This window comes from Rhinatrema bivittatum, chromosome 5 (assembly GCF_901001135.1).
Source record: "Rhinatrema bivittatum chromosome 5, aRhiBiv1.1, whole genome shotgun sequence".
In the NCBI taxonomy this organism is placed as follows: domain Eukaryota; kingdom Metazoa; phylum Chordata; class Amphibia; order Gymnophiona; family Rhinatrematidae; genus Rhinatrema; species Rhinatrema bivittatum.
The window spans coordinates 186,950,184-186,971,938 of record NC_042619.1 but is presented as its reverse complement, the minus strand read 5'-3'; positions in this window follow the sequence as shown (position 1 = coordinate 186,971,938).

Sequence of the window (21,755 nt, the reverse complement as noted above, 5' to 3'; positions counted from 1 at the left end):
ATAGCACATAGGCGAGTACATGCTATTTTCAAAACTGGAAATAAGTTGCTATTTTAAAACCTACTGAAGTGACACATTTACCGATATGTCTTTTACTTGTGTATATTTACTTCTGCTCAATACTGGCCAGATTTTAAAACCCCAGCACACGTAAATCCCTGGGTTTACATGTGTGGCTGGGTCTTATGCATGCCAGGCCAATTTTCAAATGGGCCTGGCCATGCGTGTAATCTCCGGGATCTGAGTAAGTGCCAGAGCCTGAAAAGGGGATAGTCTGGGGGGCAGAGAGGGGTGGTCTAGGGGATGGAGAGGGGCAGGGCTGGAGATGCCAGTACAGTGGCCGTTTGCTGCTGTACCGGGTGGAGCGCGCACTGGCAGTTGGCCAGCGTGCGCAAGTTGCTTCTGCTCCAGAGGAGCAGCAACATACAGAACAAAAAAGAAAAGGTACAGGAGATTAGGTTTAGGGGGGGTGGGGAGGAGAGGGGAAGAGAAAGGGAGGTTAGGGTAGGGGGTAGGAAAGTTCTCTCCTAGTCTGCTCCTTAAATGGGGTGGTCTGGGAGGGAACTAGGGAAGGCCTCGATGTGTCGCTGCGTGAAAGTTGCCAAATTCAACCCCGCCTTGCACGCACATTTTTAAAACATCTACCCCTATATGTTTAAGTGATTGTAAACATTGTTAAAGTGAAAAAATGACTGGATAGAGGATCTGGGTGCATTGGGGGACATCAGGCACAATAACCAGGAGGGTCTTCATGAGCTGTGGATGGACTGGGCAAACTGGTAAACTATATGGTATAACTTTCATTCCAATGCCAGCGCGCATGTCATAAAATTCCCTGATTTACACATAGGAAAGCTGACTTATGGAGGTGGAGGTAGAAAGCATCAAGTTAAGAATATAAAGATCTACATGCATATCCTTGTAAAATTGAAAGTACAAATATGTAGGTATATGAGTTGCATACACTTATCCAGCTAATTTTCAAGTTATTCAGTTAAGTAGCACATTTTCCAGTACTAAAACAAACATTTGAACTGATTTGGATAAGTAGAAGCCCTTATCTGGCTATATTCCAATTTATCCAGCTAAATAGCAGCAGGCCTATATGGCCAGATAAGTGTGAAAAGTGCTACTTGTCCATCTAAGTTGTGCTTTTTGGACTTATCTGGCCATGTGCCGCTACTTAATTGGATAAATCGATATATATGCATTTGTGCGCTCATATGTACACATATTTTATACACATATAACATTTCCATACTGGTTATAAAATTCAGTAGCAACTTTGCATGCACCCATATACACATGAAAGTGGGTGGTCTTGAGCAGTTTTAAATGTTATCCTCTTAGAGGGTCTGGGTGTAATGGAGGTCTTTAGGCTGAAGAGCTAGGAGAGTCTTCATGAGCTCCAGATAGCCTGGGCAAACTGATAGACTAAATGATAAAACTGGTTATTTCATTGCCACGTAAATGTAATAAAACATGTAAAAGCCAACTTACAAGGGTAAAAGTGTCAAATTTATGCAATAAAAATCTACACGTACATCGTTGTCAATGGGCAGATGTGATTGGTTTTGAAAATTATCCTTTTAGAGTCATTTTCTCACTTTAACAAAGTTTACAGTCACTCACCTCAGATATTGAGCAAAAGTAAAAATATGCAAGTAAGATGTCCATGCGTCACTGTGGCAGGTTTTAAATAGCAACTTATTTGCATAAATGTTGGCCATGCCCCAGAAAGACCCTTGCATTCCCTTTTTTTAACACTTGCAAAATTACTCAGTACCCAGATTTACGTTATAAGATGCAGATTTGATAAAAGCATGTATTCAGTTATATGCTATCTTATGAATGCAATTGCTCATTTTTACACATGCAACATTTGAAAATTCACCCATTAAAGTTTACATATATTAAAGATACTGGATGATTTTAATTCTAGAAAATAATTTATTAATAGTCTCTCTTTTTTAACAGGGGTTTCTTCAAACTTGTTTACAGGTATTTATTTTCTAATACTTTTCATTATAATTCTAACTTCATAGTAACATAACATAGGAATGATGCAGAAAAAGACCAAATGGTTCATCCAGCCTGCTCAGCAAGTTTCTTATGGTAGTAACTGCCGCTCTGTGCAGGTTACCCACAAGCCTTATGTTAAGGATAGTAATATTGATAATCAAAACCAAATAACTGTCAAACTCATATCAAAATTACTGCCAGCAAGATTTTTACGGGATGAGTAGCCATCTTGATAATTCAGACAATAGTGCTTCAATGTGTGCTTTGCTTTTGGACTTGATGACCATAGAAGCAGTACTGCACTTTATTCCTAATGTCAGCACATCAGTAACCCAGACCATAAAAGTTGGGACCTAGCATTGGCTGTCATCTGAATCTAATTCCCCTCCCCCCCAACCAAAGCAGAGAGTGATGTTGCAGTTGTATCAAAAGCATGAATGCTAATTGGTTAAGGGTAGTAATCCTCTTGCCTTCTGTTAAAGGTAGTAACTGTTCCTTCATGCAGGTTACCTTCATGCACTCTTTTGTTTATTCCCAACCTTTAGCCTTTAGAGATCCACATTGTTTATCCCAATACTTTTTGAATTTGTTTACTGTTTTTGTCCGTACCCACCTCCTCCGTAAGGGCATTCCAGGCATCTGACATCCTCTCCATGAAGAAATATTTCCTGATTGTTGGTTCTCAGTTCTAGGTTTTCAATTCATGATCCCTAATTCTGTTTGTTTGTTAATGAAAAAGGTTCAAACTTCATGTATCAATAAAACCTTTCAGGTATCTGAAGATCTGCATCATATCTCCATTGTACCTCCTCTCTTCAAGGGTATACATATTTAGATCATTCAGCCTCTCCTTATAAGTCTTCTGATACAGACCCCACACCATTTTGGTTGCCCTACTCTGGGCTGCCTCCATTCTGTCTCTATCCTTTTTGAAATACAGTCTCCAGAAGGGAACACAGTATTCCAGATGAATCCTCACCAAGGACCTGTACAAGGGCATTATCACCTTCATTGTGATACTGGTTATTCCTTTCTTATGCAGCCTATATTTTTCTGGGTTTAGCTATTGCCTTGTCGCATTGCTTCTCTGCCTTCATCTTGCCAAACATTATTCCCCCAAGGTCTATTTCTCAGTCCATTCACATTAGTCTCATTCTTTTTACATACAGCTCTTTTGGATTACTGCACCTCAGATGCATGACTCTGCACTTCTTGGCATTGAATCCCAACTACGAAATTAACAACCACTCTTCAACTTTTATTAAATCACTTTTCATTCTATCTACACCTTCATTCTCTCTATTCCACTCTGTTACAGATCTTAGTATCATCTGCAAATAGACAGTCTTTACATTATTTTTTTTCTGCAATGTCACTCACAAAGATATTGCACAGAACCGATCCCAAAACTGATCCTTGTGGCACTCCACTTAACACTGTTCTCTCTTTAGAATAGGTTCCATTTATTATTTATTATTGGGAATTATTAGAAAGGGAATGGTGAATAAAACGGAAAATGTCATAATGCCTCTGTATCGCTCCATGGTGAGACCGCACCTTGAATACTGTGTACAATTCTGGTCGCCGCATCTCAAAAAATATATAATTGCGATGGAGAAGGTACAGAGAAGGGCTACCAAAATGATAAGGGGAATGGAACAACTCTCCTATGAGGAAAGACTAAAGAGGTTAGGACTTTTCAGCTTGGAGAAGAGACGACTGAGGGGGGATATGATAGAGGTGTTTAAAATCATGAGAGGTCTAGAACGGGTAGATGTGAATCGGTTATTTACTCTTTCGGATAGTAGAAAGACTAGGGGGCACTCCATGAAGTTAGCATGGGGCACATTTAAAACTAATCGGAGAAAGTTCTTTTTTACTCAACGCACAATTAGACTCTGGAATTTGTTGCCAGAGGATGTGGTTAGTGCAGTTAATATAGCTGTGTTTAAAAAAGGATTGGATTCGTTCTTGGAGGAGAAGTCCATTACCTGCTATTAAGTTCACTTAGAGAATAGCCACTGCCATTAGTAATGGTTACATGGAATAGACTTAGTTTTTGGGTAATTGCCAGGTTCTTATGGCCTGGATTGGCCACTGTTGGAAACAGGATGCTGGGCTTGATGGACCCTTGGTCTGACCCAGTATGGCATTTTCTTATGTTCTTATGTACATATGGTCACCTGTCAGTCATCCAGTTTGTAATCCATTCCACCACATTAGCACCCACTCCCAAGCTTTTCATTTTATTCATGAGCCTCCTATGTGGCACTTTATCAGAATCTTTGCTGAAATCTAAATAAATCATATTGAGAACTCTTCCTTGATCCAGTTCTCTAACCATCAATCAATAAAATCAATCATTGTCTGACAAGATCTTCCTTTCGTGATTCCATTATGCCTCGGGTCCAGCATCCCACCAGTTTTTATATAGTTCACTATCCTTTCCTTAACAGAGTGTCCATTAATTTTCCCACCACCAAGGTAATGCTAACTAGCCTGTAGTTTCTAGTCTCCTATCTGCTAGCACTTTTGTGAAATGGGACCACAACTACTCTTCTCCAATCTTGTGGCACTACTCCAGTTTACAGGGATCTATTGAACAAGTCTTTCAGCTAACCCTCCTGCACATCTTTGACCTCCCTTAGTATCCAGGGATATACCTCATCTGTCCCCATGGCCTTGTCCTCTTTCAATTTTCCTAGCTCTTCCCATACATTCTCTTCTCTAAATGGAGTTTTGTCTACCCCATCCCCATTTATAGTATTGCCAATCAGCAATGGTCCTTCTCCAAGGTCTTCATTACTGAACACTGAATTGAAGTATTTGCTTAATATTTCTGCCATATCTTTGTCTCTCTTTACACATTGCTCCTTGTCACCTTTCAATTTCCCTATACCACTTAGGGCCTTTCTTCAGTCTCTGATATTTGTATATCTGGGATAAGCAGCTTGGAATCTATTTACCCCTTGGGATCCTGCCAGGTACTTGTGACATGGGTTGGCTACTGTTAGAAATAGATTACTGAGCATATCATATGCCTTTACGTCTTTGGCAATCTTTTCTTCTGCTTGAACATTTGCTTTCCTGATTTCTGTCTCCCTCAGTTTCACTATGTATTCTCCCCTGTGTTTCTCTTTTTCGTATTCTTTATACTTCTTGAAGGCTGTTCTTTTTGCCTTTATTTTTTAAGCTATCTCCATTGAGAACTAAATAAATTTTATGAATTTGATATGTTTAATATTTTATTTATTCCTTCATTCAAAAATAATCAAACATTAAAAAAAAAAAGGAAACAGGTCTTTCCATGGCATCCACACTGCATCACCTATTCCTTCTACCCAGAAAAATGCTGAGGCCAGCATCCATACCAGCCCTCACTTAACCAGTCTGGTGGGGATCCACTTGTGAGTCTTAGGCCCAGGCCGAAGCCCAAGCCTTGCATAGACCTAGGCCACCATAGGTCACTGCGACCTCAACCTAGGCTCTATGCAAGCCCAAGGCTTGGAAACCTGGTTATAACACCTCAGTCTAGGTCCATTACCAGGGCCTTGGTGTAGACCAAAGCCTGGGCCCAGGCCCAATGCAGAGGCCTGGTCTGGAGAATTGGGCCTGACTCCTCAGCCTTGACCTAGACAGAGCCTGGGCACAGGTCTGACACTGTGGCCTGGTTCAAAGGCTAGTTCCTGATATTTAGACCTCAGTTTAGGTCAGAGCCCTGGCCCTGGCTTGATAATGGAGCCAGCCTGAAGAATGGGTGCCCAGGCCTGGATCTTGGACTGTTTCACATGTCACATGTCAATGAAAGGACCAATCCCCTTTCAGAATTTTGTCCTGAAAGGGGATTGATCCTTTCACTGACAAGTGTCAGTGAAAAGGACCATTTGGGAACAGCCCTGTCAGTTTCTCTGGTGGGACTGGCTCTAGCCAGGTTATTGTGGATGCACAGCCACTCTCCTGGGTTCCTGATACAGAGTGCTAGTGATGCATAAATTATCTATTCTATGTCCCTTTTAGCATGGCAGCTCATTTGCCTATTGCTTCAAGTGCCCAGGAGAAGTAGATGTGAATGCATTAAAAAAAATGTGTGCCTAATTTGCACACATTTTTTACACAATGATATTGTATCAGCCTGCATGTATTTCTTATGAATTTCCATTTGTTCAGTCGGTGTTAACTCTGTTTCTCTTTTCTTTTAAGTTAAGTTAGGGTAGTGGATCCTTGGTCTGAGACGAGGGATGATACCCACCAGCAGTGCCAAGGTGTGCTCGTCTCCGGAAGGTGGAAATGTACCTCAGCACAGTGATGAAATGTTTCAGGCAAGGTGTCTGAGTCAGGCGGTAAGCAACAAAGACCAAGTTCCAGGCGAGGGGTCCGAGGCAGGCGGCAAGCAACAAAGTCCGAGTTCTGGCGAGGGGTCAGTGGCAGGCGACAAACAGCAAAATCCAAATACAATCCGAGTCAAGCCAGACGACAGAGAATCCAAGCCACAGGTCGGGGCAGGCAGCGAAACAGCAAAGTCCAATATCCAGGCAAAGGTCCAAGGCAGGCGGCGAGCAGCAAATTCCAAATCCAATCCGAGCCAAGCCAGAAGACAGGGAATCCCGAAGCAAACAAGCAAGTAACCACTGGAACCTTGTTGCAAAGGCGTCTTCCTGTCTTCAGGGAGAGGTTTAAATCTCCCTGGCTGATGATGTCATCTTCCGGGGCCGGCCTGGTTTTCGAGCTGCTGCCCCTTTAAGAGGCGGGGTTTACCGCGTCTTCCCCGACGCTGCTCCCCGACGTCCAGAGGCCGTCGTGCCGCCGCCCGTGTGCTGCTGGCTGCCCTGATCGGGACCCTGTGCCGGTAGCATGAGGAAGGTAGGGGGCCCTGGCCGGGGGTAAGCGCGGCCGGGAACCACAACACATGAAGCTCAGCATGTTGCGCTCTGGCAGTCATCATTTTGAATCAAACATGAAATTCTTGAAAATGTTCAATTTGTTTTTTCCCCACCACATAACAATGAACCATTGATTTTTTTCAATTTGAATGTGCTCAGGCAGGGATTTGATAGTGGGCAGACATGTTTTTCCTTTATATATGATTCTTTAAATCATTCTATTTTGCTTACAAGGTTATATAATTTTGATATGTCTGCTGTGGTCTTGTTGTGGTATTCATCTTTTCTTCATGACTGTTTGCAGCATGTTACCCTTGGGAAGTCAACATCCTCTCTCTTCACTTTTAAGATGGGCTTCCCCAGTGTTCTACATTGATATCCATTATGTCAGTCACTTGCCAATTTGAGGGTAAGCTATAGGCCTTATGCTAATGATATTCAATTTGAAATATCAGTCACTGTCTTAATGCTTTTAAGAGCTGGATGTGCTCCAAATGCTTGGCCCTGAACAGGGCTAATTTTATTAGCAAGATTCCTATTTTAGTCATTTAGTTGTGTTTAAATTTTGATGGGAAAAGTATTTCTATTTCTGTGCAGGCATGTAACCTTGCCTTTCAGATAGATTCAATACTGTCACTATAACCTCATGTTAAGGTTATATTGAAGAGGTACATTTTTTTTTAGACTCTGTTAGATTAATTTTAAAAGCCTGTTATATGCCAACATTTGGAGATACATGAGTATGTCCAGCTGGTGCACACTGAGAGTATTTTAAAAGCCAACCATGTACGTGCATATCTCCCAGTACGCACACAAGTACAAAAGCCCAAAAAGTGGGTGGGTTGTGGGCATGGTCTGGGCAAGGCAAGGGCGGGACATGGGCATTTCTGGACTTTAACATGAAATATATGCATGAGTATTTACCCGCACGGTATCCGTGCCATTGGCTGGCCCCTGTCACATGGTAGGAGCACTGGATGGCCCGTGCCATTTTTAAAGATGGTGCCTGCCGTCCATTACTCCTACCATGTGACAGGGGCTGGCCAATGGCATGGATACCCTGTCACATGGTAAGGGCAAAGGGCCATCGGCGCCATTTTTATTAGTTGCAGCCGACTGCCTGAGAGCGGGAGATCGCTCCCGAGACCCCTAGGAAATTTTAAAACGCTTTTGGGGAGAGGGTGGGGGAAGCTAAGGTATCTGTTTTAAAGGATCGGGGTGGGTTTAGGGGTTGTTTTCGTGTGCCATTTTTCCCGCCCTCCCCCAAAATGATAAGAGAACCCCATGAACAATTTTGTTGGGTTTTCTTATTGGTTTCGGGGAGCCCCCGATTTCTGATGACTTTGAAAATACCGTACAATATTTTCAATCATCAGAAATATGATTCACATCCCTAGCACGTACATGTGTGCCCATGTACTTGTAAAAATGTTACTGTCCCTATGCATCATTATGTGAAAACATTTTAAGTGAGTCCCATTTTAGAATGATTAATCAATATTTAATTATCATTGCATTGGATTATTCCAATATATTATATGTTGATCTTTCTTGTTCCACATTGAAGGCTCTATAAGCAGTTCTGAAAGCAGATGGTTTCAATTGATCATCCTTGAGATGCTTTCCAACTTGGTTGGAGTCCACCTGTGGTAAATTCAATTGATTGGACATGATTTGGAAAGGCACACCCACCTGTCTATATGTCAGAGCAAAATCAAAGCCATAAAGTTAAAAGGAATTGTCTGTAGACCTCCGGGACAGGATTGAATTGAGTCACAGATCTGGAGAAGGGTACAAATAAATTGCTGCAGCAATGAAGATCCCAAAGAAAACAGTGGCCTCCATCATTCATAAAAGGAAGAAGATCAGAACCGGCAGGACTCTTTCTAGAGTTAGCCACCCACCCAAACTGAACAATCAAGGGAGGAAGGGCCTTGATCAGGGAGGTGTCCAAGAACCTGATGGTCACTCTGGCAGAGCTCCAGAGTTTAGCTGTGGAAATGGGAGAATCTTCCAGAATGACAACCATCTCTGCAGCACTCTAATGATCAGGCCTTTATTGTAGAGGTCCAGACAGAAGCCACTCCTCAATAAAAGTCACATAGTCTGCTGGGAGTTTGACAAAAGGCATTTAAAGAACTCTCAGAGCATGAGAAACAAGATTCTCTGGTCTGATGAAACCAAGATTAAACTTTTTGGCCTGAATGTCAAGCATCATGTCTGGAGGAAACCAGGTAGCGCTCATCACCCCGCCAATACCATCCCTATTGTGAAGCTTGGTGGTGGCAGTATCATGCTCTGGGGATGTTTTCAGCTACAGGAACTGGGAGACAAGTCAGCATTAAGGGAAAGATGAACAGAGCAAAGTACAGAGAGATCCTTGATAAAAACCTACTCCAGGGTCTCTGGAACTCAGACTGGGGTGATCATTTATCTTCCAACAGGAAAATGACCCTAAGCACACATCCAAGTCTGTGAACATCCTTGAGTGGCTCAGTCAAGCCTGGACTTGAACCTGATCAAACATCCCTAGAGATCTGAAAATAGCTGTGCATCAATGACCCCCCTCACCCAACCTGACAGAGCTTGAGAGGATCTGCACAGAAGAATGGGGGGAAATCCTAAAATCCAGGTGTGCCAAGATTATAGCATCATACCACAGAAGACTTTTTTTAAAATTATTTAGCACTAATTTCTACAAACCTGATTTCACTTTGTCATTATGGGGTATTGTGTTTAGATTGAAGAGGGAAAATGCATATTATGTATTTCAGAATAATGCTGTAATGTAACAAAATGTGGAAAAAGTGAAGGAGCCTGAATGCTTTCTGAATGCACTGTAAATATCTGGACAGTCAGAATGCTACAAATGCCTATTTTCCCTGATGGTACACTTGCAGCAGCTGTCTGAGACTGGGACACACAGAAGATATAGCAGACGTATAGCAGCAGGGTGGGTGACTGTGCTGCACACCAAGTGATGGACTATAGCCATAACTCAGTGAATATCTTAGCAGGAATGATTGAGGGATGACAGCAAAATTGGAGCCACAGGATTGTTGTTTCTGTTTTTTTTGTGTAAAGCAATGATGCAAATAGTATAAAGGCCGTGTAAGATTGGTTACTACCAAGTAATAGAATAAACAAAAGAGCTAAGCAAACCCAAGGAACAATCAGCGAAAAAAAGGGGAAGCTAGATTGATATAAAGATATTTTGCTCACTTGAAAGACCTAATTTTTGATTTTTAATTTTTTACAAAAATTTTTACAAAAACTTTTACAAAAATTAAAAATCAAAAATTAGGTCTTTCAAGTGAGCAAAATATCTTTATATCAATCTAGCTTCCCCTTTTTTTCGCTTACTACCAAGTAACCCATCTTATAGATCCATGAGGCACTCCACTGTCAGTAAAGGATGCCCTGGGAGCCAAAAAGCAGTAGTTGCAGGAAAATGGTAAGGCATTTTCATTGGAGTATGAAGGGTGGACAGTAGCTATGTTGGAAGCACAAGCAGCAGAGGTCCTAGTGCACCAGCTTATTCAGGATGTAGGCACCAGGTGGAATTACATCTATCTAATTCTGTAGTGGCTATTTGAGCAATCGGCAGTCTTTATGATTTATGAGAATATAAGAAGTTGCCATACTGGGTCAGACCAAGGTTACATCAAGCCCAGCATCTTGTTTCCAACAGTGGCCAATCCAGGATAAAAGTACCTGGCAATTACACAAACAGTAAATAACACCCATGCTAATAATGCCAGTAATAAGCAGTGGCTATTCCCTAAGTCAATTTAATTAATAGCAATTTATGGATTTCTCCTCCAGGAACTTGTCCAAACCTTTTCTAAACCCAGCTACATTAACTGGCAATTAATTCCAGAGCTTAATTGTGCATTGAGTGAAAAATAATTTTCTCCAGTTAGTTTTAAATGTGCCTACTTGCTAACTTCATGGAGTGATTCTTAGTCTTTGCATTATTTGAAAGAATAAATAACCAATTCATATTTACCCATTCTAGTCCTCTCACAATTTTATAGACCTCTATCATATCCCCCCTCAGCTGTCTTTTCTCCAAGATGAAGAGCCCTAACCTCTTTAGCCTTCCCTCATAGGGGAGCCATTCTATCCCCTTTATCATTTTAGTCACTCTTCTCTGAACTTTTTCCAGTGCAACTATATCTTTTTTGAGATGCAGCAACCAGAATAGCATACCTTGGATTGATGCAGAGATACTTTGACATTCTCTGCTTTATTCACCATTCCTTTCCTAATAATTCTTAACACTCTAATTGCTTTTTTGACTAATACAGCACAGTAAGTGACAACAATTTCAATGTATTGTTGTCCACTATGATGCCCAGATCTTTTTTCTTGGTGATAACTCCTAATATGGAGCCTCACATTGTGTAACTAGTGTTGGGTTTTTTTTTCCCTATGTGCATTGCTTTTCTATTTGTTCACATTAAACTTCATTTGACACTTAGATGCCAGTCTTCCTGTCTCACAAGGTCCTCCTGCAATTTATCACAATCCACTTGTGATTTATGAACTCTAAATCATTTTGTGTCATATGCAAATCTGATCACCTCACTTGTTGTTCCCCCTTCCAGATCATTTATACAGTGAATATATTAATAAGCCCCAGTCCAATTACAGATCTCTGAGGCACTCCACTGTTTACTTTTCTCCACTGAGAAAACAAACCATTTAATCCTACTCTGTTTCCAATCTTTTAGCCAGTTTGCAATCCACAAAAGAACATTGCCTCTTATTCTGTTATGATTAGAACTAGGGTGGAGAATTACATATAAGATTACTATTAAGAAGTTAGGATAAGATCCCGATGAATGCCATTTTTTACTCCAAAAAGCCTCTCATTTGAACATTTTTATTTTTGGCCTACCATATAAGCCTCTTAGAATACATGGAAAAATGGACATTTAAACTCAAACAGTTTATGTTTCTACATGGGCATACTATGGATAATATGGACATTTTAAAATTATGGATATTTAAATACATACAATAACCAGACAAACTGGGCCTAGAGACCTTTTCCAGCATTTGAGCTTTTGCTGAAACAAATATTTTGAAACATTTAAAAGAACTGTAACTAACAGTCAGTTGCAGAGCAAGTGGACCCTGCACTAGCAAGGCAAATAGAAGCCTTTTGGAACTTGGTAAACATTAGAGATGTGCATAGTTTTTTGTGTTCGTGTCGTTCTTCGTTTTTCGGCCGCCATGGAAAATGTCGGTTTTTTTCGGTTCGGGTCTTTTTTTTTCGCGAAAAATCGATTTTTAGTTAGTGCGCGCTAACTCCCAGTTAGTGCGTGCTAACTCCCCGTTAGTGCGCGCTAAATCCTGTTAGTGTGCACTAACAAAAACCGTTAGATTTTGTTAGTTTTTGTTACTTTTTGTTAGTTTTTGTTAGTTTTTGTTAGTTTTTGTTAGTGCGCACTAACAGGACTTAGCGCGCACTAACGGGGAGTTAGCGCGCACTAACTCCCGTTAGTGCGCACTAATCGGAAAAACAAATTTTTGCGAAAAAACAGGAAAATCCTGATTTTTTTCGGGCTCCCTGAAACATGCCGAATTGGACAATTTCGTTGCAATTTTCCAATTCAGCAAAAACGAATGCACATCTCTAGTAAACATTGATGAGAATTTATTTTATATTATTTTACAGTTTTTTTTATTTTGGTATTTGTGGGTACAACATATTGGTTTACATTGAACTTAACAGAAATTATAAAGAACAAGGGTGCGGTGAACTGGGCAGTCAAGGAACGAAGAAGAAAATAACTTTATATACAGAGAAGGGATAACTTTATATTCAGCGTGACAGCTGTATATTAAGAGAATAAGGATATGATTGAAGGTAAGCGTGAATGGCTGAGCTTGCCAGATATTTGTCGATTGATGAGAATTAGAAGTAACATATAAGTATCATATGTATTTTGAGAGAAGAAACAACCAATGAGGAAAGGCCACATATTCAGAAGCTTCTTCCACCCCTGACTATATTGGAGAATAGGTAAACAGCATGTGATGTTGTGATGAGCCATTTTGGTCTCTTTTGACCCAAATAATCCAGGGGGGTGTAAGTTTGTTTTCAGGCTCCAAACAATAGGGATGTGAATCGTTTTAGGATGATTAAAATTATCGTCCGATAATTTTAATATCGTCTTAAACCGTTATGGAACACAATACAATAGAGATTCTAACAATTTATCGTTATAAATCGTTAGAATCGTGAGCCGGCACACTAAAACCCCCTAAAACCCACCCCCGACCCTTTAAATTAAATCCCCCACCCTCCCGAACCCCCCCCCAATGACTTAAATAACCTGCGGGTCCAGCGGCGGTCCGGAACGGCAGCGGTCCGGAACGGGCTCCTGCTACTGAATCTTGTTGTCTTCAGCCAGCGCCATTTTCCAAAATGGCGCCGAAAAATGGCGGCGGCCATAGACGAACACGATTGGACGGCAGGAGGTCCTTCCGGACCCCCGCTGGACTTTTGGCAAGTCTTGTGGGGGTCAGGAGGCCCCCCCCAAGCTGGCCAAAAGTTCCTGGAGGTCCAGCGGGGGTCAGGGAGCGATTTCCCGCCGCGAATCGTTTCCGTACGGAAAATGGCGCCGGCAGGAGATCGACTGCAGGAGGTCGTTCAGCGAGGGTTCCGGCGCCTCGCTGAACGACCTCCTGCAGTCGATCTCCTGCCGGCGCCATTTTCCGTACGAAAACGATTCGCGGCGGGAAATCGCTCCCTGACCCCCGCTGGACCTCCAGGAACTTTTGGCCAGCTTGGGGGGGGCCTCCTGACCCCCACAAGACTTGCCAAAAGTCCAGCGGGGGTCCGGAAGGACCTCCTTCCGTCCAATCGTGTTCGTCTATGGCCGCCGCCATTTTTCGGCGCCATTTTGGAAAATGGCGCCGGCTGAAGACAACAAGATTCAGTAGCAGGAGCCCGTTCCGGACCGCTGCCGTTCCGGACCGCCGCTGGACCCGCAGGTTATTTAAGTCATTTGGGGGGGGGGGTTCGGGAGGGTGGGGGATTTAATTTAAAGGGTCGGGGGTGGGTTTTAGGGGGTTTTAATGTGCCGGTTTTGCGATTTTACGTTTTTTCGATTTTTCACGATTTTTCACGATATTTTACCCCCCCAAACGGCAACAATACGATTCCCTCCCCCTCCCAGCCGAAATCGATCGTTAAGACGATCGAGGACACGATTCACATCCCTACCAAACAATGAAATAAGAAAAATGTACTCCTTGCTGTTCATTGCATGAAAGACATGCAATCAGATCCAACTAATGAGATGAAAGACATGCAATCTTGCTCCTTGCTTGAATCTATCAGCATACCTTTATCTACATGTTTATTAACCCTTTTGAAAAATGTAGCCGATTTGTGAGGCAAGACTTCCTTTAGTAAACCCATGTTGACATTGTCCCATTAACCCTTGTCTGTTTATATGTTCTGTGATTTTGTTCCTTAGAATAGTTTCCACAATTTTTCTTGGCTCTGAAGTTGGCTCTGGTAGGTGAGATAGATTTTGCTTGTCCCCTTAGGCATTATGATTAGCAAAACATAATGCAGCTGATAGGGAAAAATAACCCATGCTATAATTACACAATGTTGGGTTCCATATTAGGTGCTACAACCCAAGAAAGAGATCTAGGTGTCATAGTGGATAACACATTGAAATTGTCGGTACAGTGTGCTGCGGCAGTCAAAAAAGCAAACAGAATGTTGGGAATTATTAGAAAGGGAATGGTGAATAAAACAGAAAATGTCATAATGCCTCTGTATCGCTCCATGGTGAGATCATACTTTGAGTAATGTATACAATTCAGGTCACCGCATTTCAAAAATAATATAGTTGCACTGCAGAAGGTACAGAGAAGGGCGACCAAATGATAAAGGAGATGGAACAGCTTCCCTATGAGGAAAGGCAAAATAGATTAGGGCTGTTCAGCTTGGAGCAGAGATGGCTGAGGGGGGATATAAGGGGGGATACGGTAGTGGTCTTTAAAATCAAGAAATATCCAGAATGGATAGATGTGAATTAGCTATTTACTCTTTTGGATAATAGAAGGACTAAGAGGCATTCCATGAAGTCAGCAAGAAGCAGATTTAAAACTAATCAAAGAAAATTATTTTTTACTCAATGCACAATTAAGCTCTGGAATTTTTGGCCAGATAATGTGGTTAGTGCAGTTAGTGTAGTTGGGTTTAAAAAAAGGTTTGGATACATTCTTGGAGGAGAAGTCCATTAACTGCTATTAATCAAGTTGTTTTAGAGAATAGCCACCGCTATCACTTGCATCATTAGCATGGGATCTTCTTAGTAGGGATGTGAATCGGGCTTCGGACGATTGAAAATATTGAACGATATTTTCAAAATCGTCAGAAATCGGGGGCTCCCCCAAAATGATAGTAAAACCCCATGATATTGATTGTGGGGGTTCTCTTATCGTTTTGGGGGAGGGCGGGAAAAACAGCACACAAAAATAACCCCTAAACCCACCCCGACCCTTTAAAACTAATCCCTTAGCTTCCCCCACCCTCCCCACCCTCCCAAAAACTTTTTACAGGTACCTGGTGGTCCAGTGGGGGTCCCTGGAGTGATCTCCCGCTCCCGGGCCGTCGGCTGTCACTAATCAAAATGGCGCCGATGGCCCTTTGCCCTTACCATGTGACAGGGTATCCGTGCCATTGGTGTGGTAAATTTTGAATGGAAGTATTGAGGCTTCTACCCTTAGCAGAATTTAAAACCAGGGAATCCTGCCTTGATAAAATATCCCACTTCCACTTCTATTTCCCTACCCTTTCTGCCTTGAGACAAAAAGTTTACTTTCAGAGGTGTGTTCGAATCTACCACAGAAATTTATTAACCATTAATTCATGCAGCACTTCTTGCAAAATAAACCAGTCAGTTTATTGTAAAAATATTTTCTTTATTTCAGATAAAGAAAGGCATGAATAAATATCTCTAAATGACTAAGAAACACTTTTATGTTCAAATCTTAACTTTACCAGAGTATATCCTACAATCAATGTAAGAGCCATTAAAAAAAGTAATTGAAATTATTAATATCAGATAAATGTCTATCAATGTCATCTTTTTAGAAATTAATACATTTCTAATACATCTGCCAATCTAGAAACAATAGCAATTTAAAGGTTCTCATATACTTGAATAAAAGATTATATTTACCAATTATCTGAAGCACCCCGCTCTATGTCTCTCTCAATCACGTGCAAAGAAAGTCAAAGTAGCACTCCTACTTTCCCTCAGACTGCCACTGTTTTATACACTTAAGACCCTTTGATCCAGGGTAGCTGTTACTTTTCTATCAACACATCTATCTTTTAGTCTTTGAAGAACTTCTTTTCTAGAGACCTTGAATAGGGTTCAATCAATTTTTCATATCAGAACATTAAAATTTAGGATTTATTCTCATTCTGTTTATAGCTTCGCCCATATTTGATTTTTAATTGGATTTCTTTTGTAGTTCTAAGAGAAAATCTTTTTCACTCCCTTCTGTCACAAGATTGACCGTCCATCTGTTTTTAGGATGCTCAATCATGCCACCTGTTTTTAGGATGCTCAATGTCATAAAATGCAGGTGTTTTCTTACTTGAGATAAGAGAAAGTGGTAAACAACTTTCTCTCAAGGTCTGAAAGTGGGGTAAAGGTGAATGCTTGAGGTCTTAAGTAGGGTAAAGGTGAATGCTATGTGCTGGAGCTTTTTTCAGCACGGCCATGACTGATGTCATGGCTTTTAAAAGTAAAGGCTTATGGGTATTAAATGCTAACATGTTTCTTTATGGCTAATTGATTACTGACTTCACTAAATATAAGTAATTATCAATAAAGCACAAAATATTAAGATATTTTCTGACATTGGCAGGACCCTGTCACATAGTAGGAGCACTGGATGGCCGGCGCCATCTTGTGCTCCTACCATGTGACAGGGGCTGACCAATGGCACCTGTAGCCCCTGTGACATAGTAAGGGCAAAGGCTATTGGCGCCATTTTGAGTACTGGCAGCCGACGGTCCGAGTGCAGGAGGTCGTTCCCGGACCCCCGCTGGACTTTTGGCAAGTCTTGTGGGGGTCAGGAGGGTCCCCCAAGACTTGCCAAAAGCCCCTGGTGGTCCAGCGGGGGTCTGGGAGCGATCTCCTGCACTCGGGCCATCAGCTACCAGTAATCAAAACCCCCAAGACTTACCAAAACTCCCTGGTGGTCCAGCGGGGGTCCGGGAGCCATCTCATACACTCACACCCTCGGCTGCTGGTATTCAAAATGGCGCCAATAGCCTTTTATCTTACTATGTCAGAGGGGCTACCAGTGCCATTGGTCGGCCCCTGTCACATGGTAGGAGCAATGGATGGCCGGCGCCATCTTTTGCTCCTACCACGTGACAGGAGCTTACCAATGGCACCAGTAGCAAGGGCAAAGGCTATCGGCGCCATTTTGATTACTGGCAGCTGATGGCCCGAGTGCAGGAGGTCGCTCCTGGACCCCTGCTGGATCACCAGGGAATTTTGGCAAGTCTTGGGGGACCCTACTGACTCCAACAAGACTTTCCAAAAGTCCCTGGTTGTCCAGCAGGGGTCCGGGAGCGACCTCCTGCACTCAGGCCATCGGCTGCTAGTAATCAAAATGGCGCCGATAGCCTTTTCCCTTACCATGTCACATGGGCTACCTGTGCCATTGGTCAGCCCCTGTCACATGGTAGAAGCACAAGATAGCTCCTGCTATCCATTGCTCCTACAATGTGACAGGGGCTGACCAATGGCACCGGTAGCCCCTGTGACATAGTAAGGTCAAAGGCTATCGGCGCCATTTTGAATACCGGCAGCCAAGGGGTGAGTGCAAGAGATGGCTCCCGGACTCCCCCTGGACCACCAGGGAGTTTTGGTAAGTCTTGGGGGTTCAGGAGGGTGGGGGGTTTGTTTAAATTTGCTCCTTTAGACGGCCAAATAATTTGGCGAAGATTTGTTGTATTCGTGGGGAATCACGCTATGTTTCCCTTCCCCACGAATACAACGAATATGGCCCTATACGTGGTGGATTACCAATACGTAGGAAACGAATGCACACACCTAGTATTGAGGCAGATTAGGGGTATCTTCTGTCTCTGCCGTACGGGAGAGGGCATCTACCCGGATGTTCTTGGACGCAGGCCTATAGCGGAGAAAAAAGTTGAAACGGCTAAAAAAGAGGGACCACCGAGCCTGTCGTGGGTTGAGACGCTGGGCACGACATAAGCATTCCAGATTCTTGTGATCCGTATAGATGATCACTGGGTGCTGGGCTCCCTCCAACCACAGGCGCCATTCCTCGAAGGCCAATTTGATGACCAGAAGTTCCTTGTCTCCTATGCCATAGTTTTTTTCTGCAGGTGAGAACTTCCGGGAAAAGTAAGAACAAGGCAGGGATCTACCGTTCCCGGATATTTGACTCAGGACGGCTCCGACCGCCATGTCGGAGGCATCAGCTTTCACAATGAACTGACGTTGGGGATCTGGATGATGGAGACAAGTGTCCTGAAGGAAGGCTGTCTTCAGTTCTTGCAACGCTCGTAGCACAGCTGCAGACCAATTTCTAGCGTTGGCCCCCTTTTTGGTGAGGACCGTGAGCGGGGCCACCATCTTGGAATAGTGGGGTATAAATTGTCGGTAGAAATTGGCAAAGCCAAGGAAGTGTTGAAGTGCATTGACTCCCACAGGTTGAGGCCAATCCTTGATGGCCATTACCTTCTCAGGGTCCATGTGGAAACCCGTGGAGGACACAATGTACCCGAGAAAGGGTAGGGACTTTTGCTCAAATTGACACTTCTCCATTTTGGCAAAAAGCCGGTTATCCCGAAGCTTCTGCAGCACCTTGCGGACATCTCTGCAGTGCGTGTCCAGGTCCTTCGAGTATATCAGCATGTCGTCCAGGTAAACGATGACCGAGGTATGCAACAAATCCCTCAATACCTCATTCCTGAGATTCTGGAAAACCGCGGGAGCGTTGCAGAGGCCGAAGGGCATGACCAGGTATTCGTAGTGATGGTCCCTCATATTGAATGCGGTCTTCCACTCGTCACCTGGTTGTATCCTGACCAGGTTGTACTCCCCATGGAGGTCCAAATTTGTGAACACCTTGGCTCCTTGTAGTCGATCTAGTTGCTCTGGAATCAATGGTAGTGGGTATCGGTCACGTCGGGTAATATTATTCAGACCACGATAATCTATACAGGGCCGGAGAGACCCATCCTTCTTTGCCACAAAGAAGAACCCGGCTCCGGCCAGGGAGTTAGATGGTTGAATGAACCCTCCGTCCAATTTTGCCTGGATATACATGGACATGGCCCGAGTCTCTGGGAGTGACAAGGGATATACCCATCCTAATGGGGGCATGGTACCCAGGATCAGGTTGATAGTACAATCAAAGGGTCGGTGCTCCGGAAGGAGCTCGGCCTTTTCTTTCGAAAAGACATCCATGTAGTCTTGATATTGTAGTGGCAGCACCAGGGAGGTGGTCTGGAGAGGTATTGAGGGTCAAGGGACAGCGGTCAGGCAGGTATCAAAGCAAGACAAGCCCCAGGATGCAATCTGGAGAGTATCCCAACGGATAACTGGAAAGTGCTTCCGAAGCCAGGGTAGACCCAAGATGACCGGGTGCATGGACTTTTCCAATATGAGGAATGAGATCTCCTCCACATGCAGGAGACCCGTGCGAAGTGTTAGGGGCTTGGTACAAGTAGAAATAGTCCCTGGAAGTGTGGTCCCTTGAATGGAAGACACTCCGATGGGAGGCTTTTGAGGTTGGACCCCGATCTGTAGTTGCTGGACTAAATCCCAGAGGATAAAGTTCCCTCCGGCTCCGGAGTCAATCAGGGCTAGTGTATCGAAGTTCCCTCCGGGGAGGAGGATAATCCCTGGAACAGTACACGGGGAAGCAGAAGTGGTGTTACCTAGGGTTAGCTCCCTGACTATGCCTAGGTCCTGGCGTTTCCTGGCCGCATACCACACTGAGTCAGGAAGTAGCCCTTGCCACCACAAAATAGGCACAGGACCTGGACACGACATCTTCTTCTCTCTTCCTGAGAGATTGGGCCCTGGCCCATCTGCATGGGTTCTGTGTCCTGATTTCCTGGAGATGCAGAAGGAGAGGGTACAGGTCAGGAAAATTGGGTTCCAGAGTTCCCAAGTCTCCAAGCAGGCCTCCCCTCCTGGAACCTACATTGGACAAGAAGGTCCACACGACTCGCCAAGTCAATGAGGCTGTTCAGGTTGTCCAGGAGGTCCCTGGCCGCCAGCTCATCTTGGAGTCTTGGGGAGAGACCCTCCATGAATACGCCGTGAAGGCTGTCATTTCCCCAGTTCAGCTCGGCTGCTAGTGTCTGGAATTCCACTGCATACTCGGACAGGGGCCGGTTGCCCTGGCATAGCTGAAGTAACAATGAGGCGGCAATAGGCCTGTGGGAGGGCTCATCGAAGATCTGCCGGAAGGCTGTGACAAATTGCTCCAGGCTAGCCAGACGGGAGTCCTGACACTCCCATAGTGAGGAGGCCCATGCCAGAGGTTTCCCGTCCAACAAGGTAATAATGTAGTTGATTTTAATCCGATCCGTGGGAAACTGGGCTGACAGTAGGTTGAACCAGATGCAACATTGATTAAGAAATCCTCGGCATAACTTGGCATCCCCAGAGTACCGTGAGGGCGCTGGCAGTTGTGTGGGCGTGACCGGTCTGATATCGGCCACAGATACAGGTACCGGGGGGCTGACTACGGCGGCTCCATCTATCCAATTGGCTAATCTCTGCACAGACGTCATCAGGGAGTCAATGCATATTTGTTGTTGTTGCAACCATTGTGCAATACTGGGAATGGCTTTCAGGCCCGTGGCATCCGCCGGGTCCATGGCCTTGCAATCTGTTAGGGATATGGACCCTTGAGTCGTCTGGGACGGATGGTGATGCACTGTGGGAGCCCACAGTGGACATCACCGCCGGGAGGCGGCGCTGAAGAGGAACCTTCGAAGGCTTCACCCTTGGAAGCCCACGGTATCCCCCCGGATGAGCCCCTTGAGGACCCGAGCCGTTGGGACTTAGGCAAGGTCCTCTGCGACCGAGCACCAGAGGAGAGCAGCCAGCACCAGGGGTTTGATGAAGACTTCACCCTTGGAAGCCCGTGGTCCCCCGGGAGGAGCCCATGAGGACCCAAGCCCCTGGGATGTAGGCGAGGCCCCCTGGAGGGTGAAAAGCCATATACCTGTGGATGACGAGAAGCCAGAAGTCAGTGGACGAGCCAAGGTCAGAAGCCAGGAGTCAGAAGCCGAAGATGAATCCAGGAACAAAAGCTGAAGCCGAAAGTTTGTGCCAAGGTCGGAAGCCAGGAGTCAGAAACTGAAGACAAATCCAAGGGAGGAAGCAGAGACGTAGTCCAGGGACAGAAGCCAGAGTCAGGAACCAGAAGTCAGAAGCCGAAGACAAGATCAGCGATCCGGAACAGCAACTAGAACCTCTTAAGCCGAGTGAACCTTGTTGCAAGGCAAGGCTAGAGCCGGCTGCAGGTTTTAAATAACCCTGCAGCATCTGACGTCACTCCCAGGGCTGTGCTTAGTTTTCTCGTGCTGGCCCCTTTAAACCCGGAGCCCCTGCACGCGCGCATGCCTAGGGGGCGGGGTCAGCCACGGAGGATCGGTGGCATCTCCCTCGAGGAGGGAATGCCACGGCAGGAGCCAGGTTGGGCCTAGATGGCCGAACAGCAGTTCCAGCTGCCCGGGCCGGCCCCGAGGTAGGTGGAGGGACCAGGGCACGGCCCGGGACCATAACACTATGACTTTTGAGG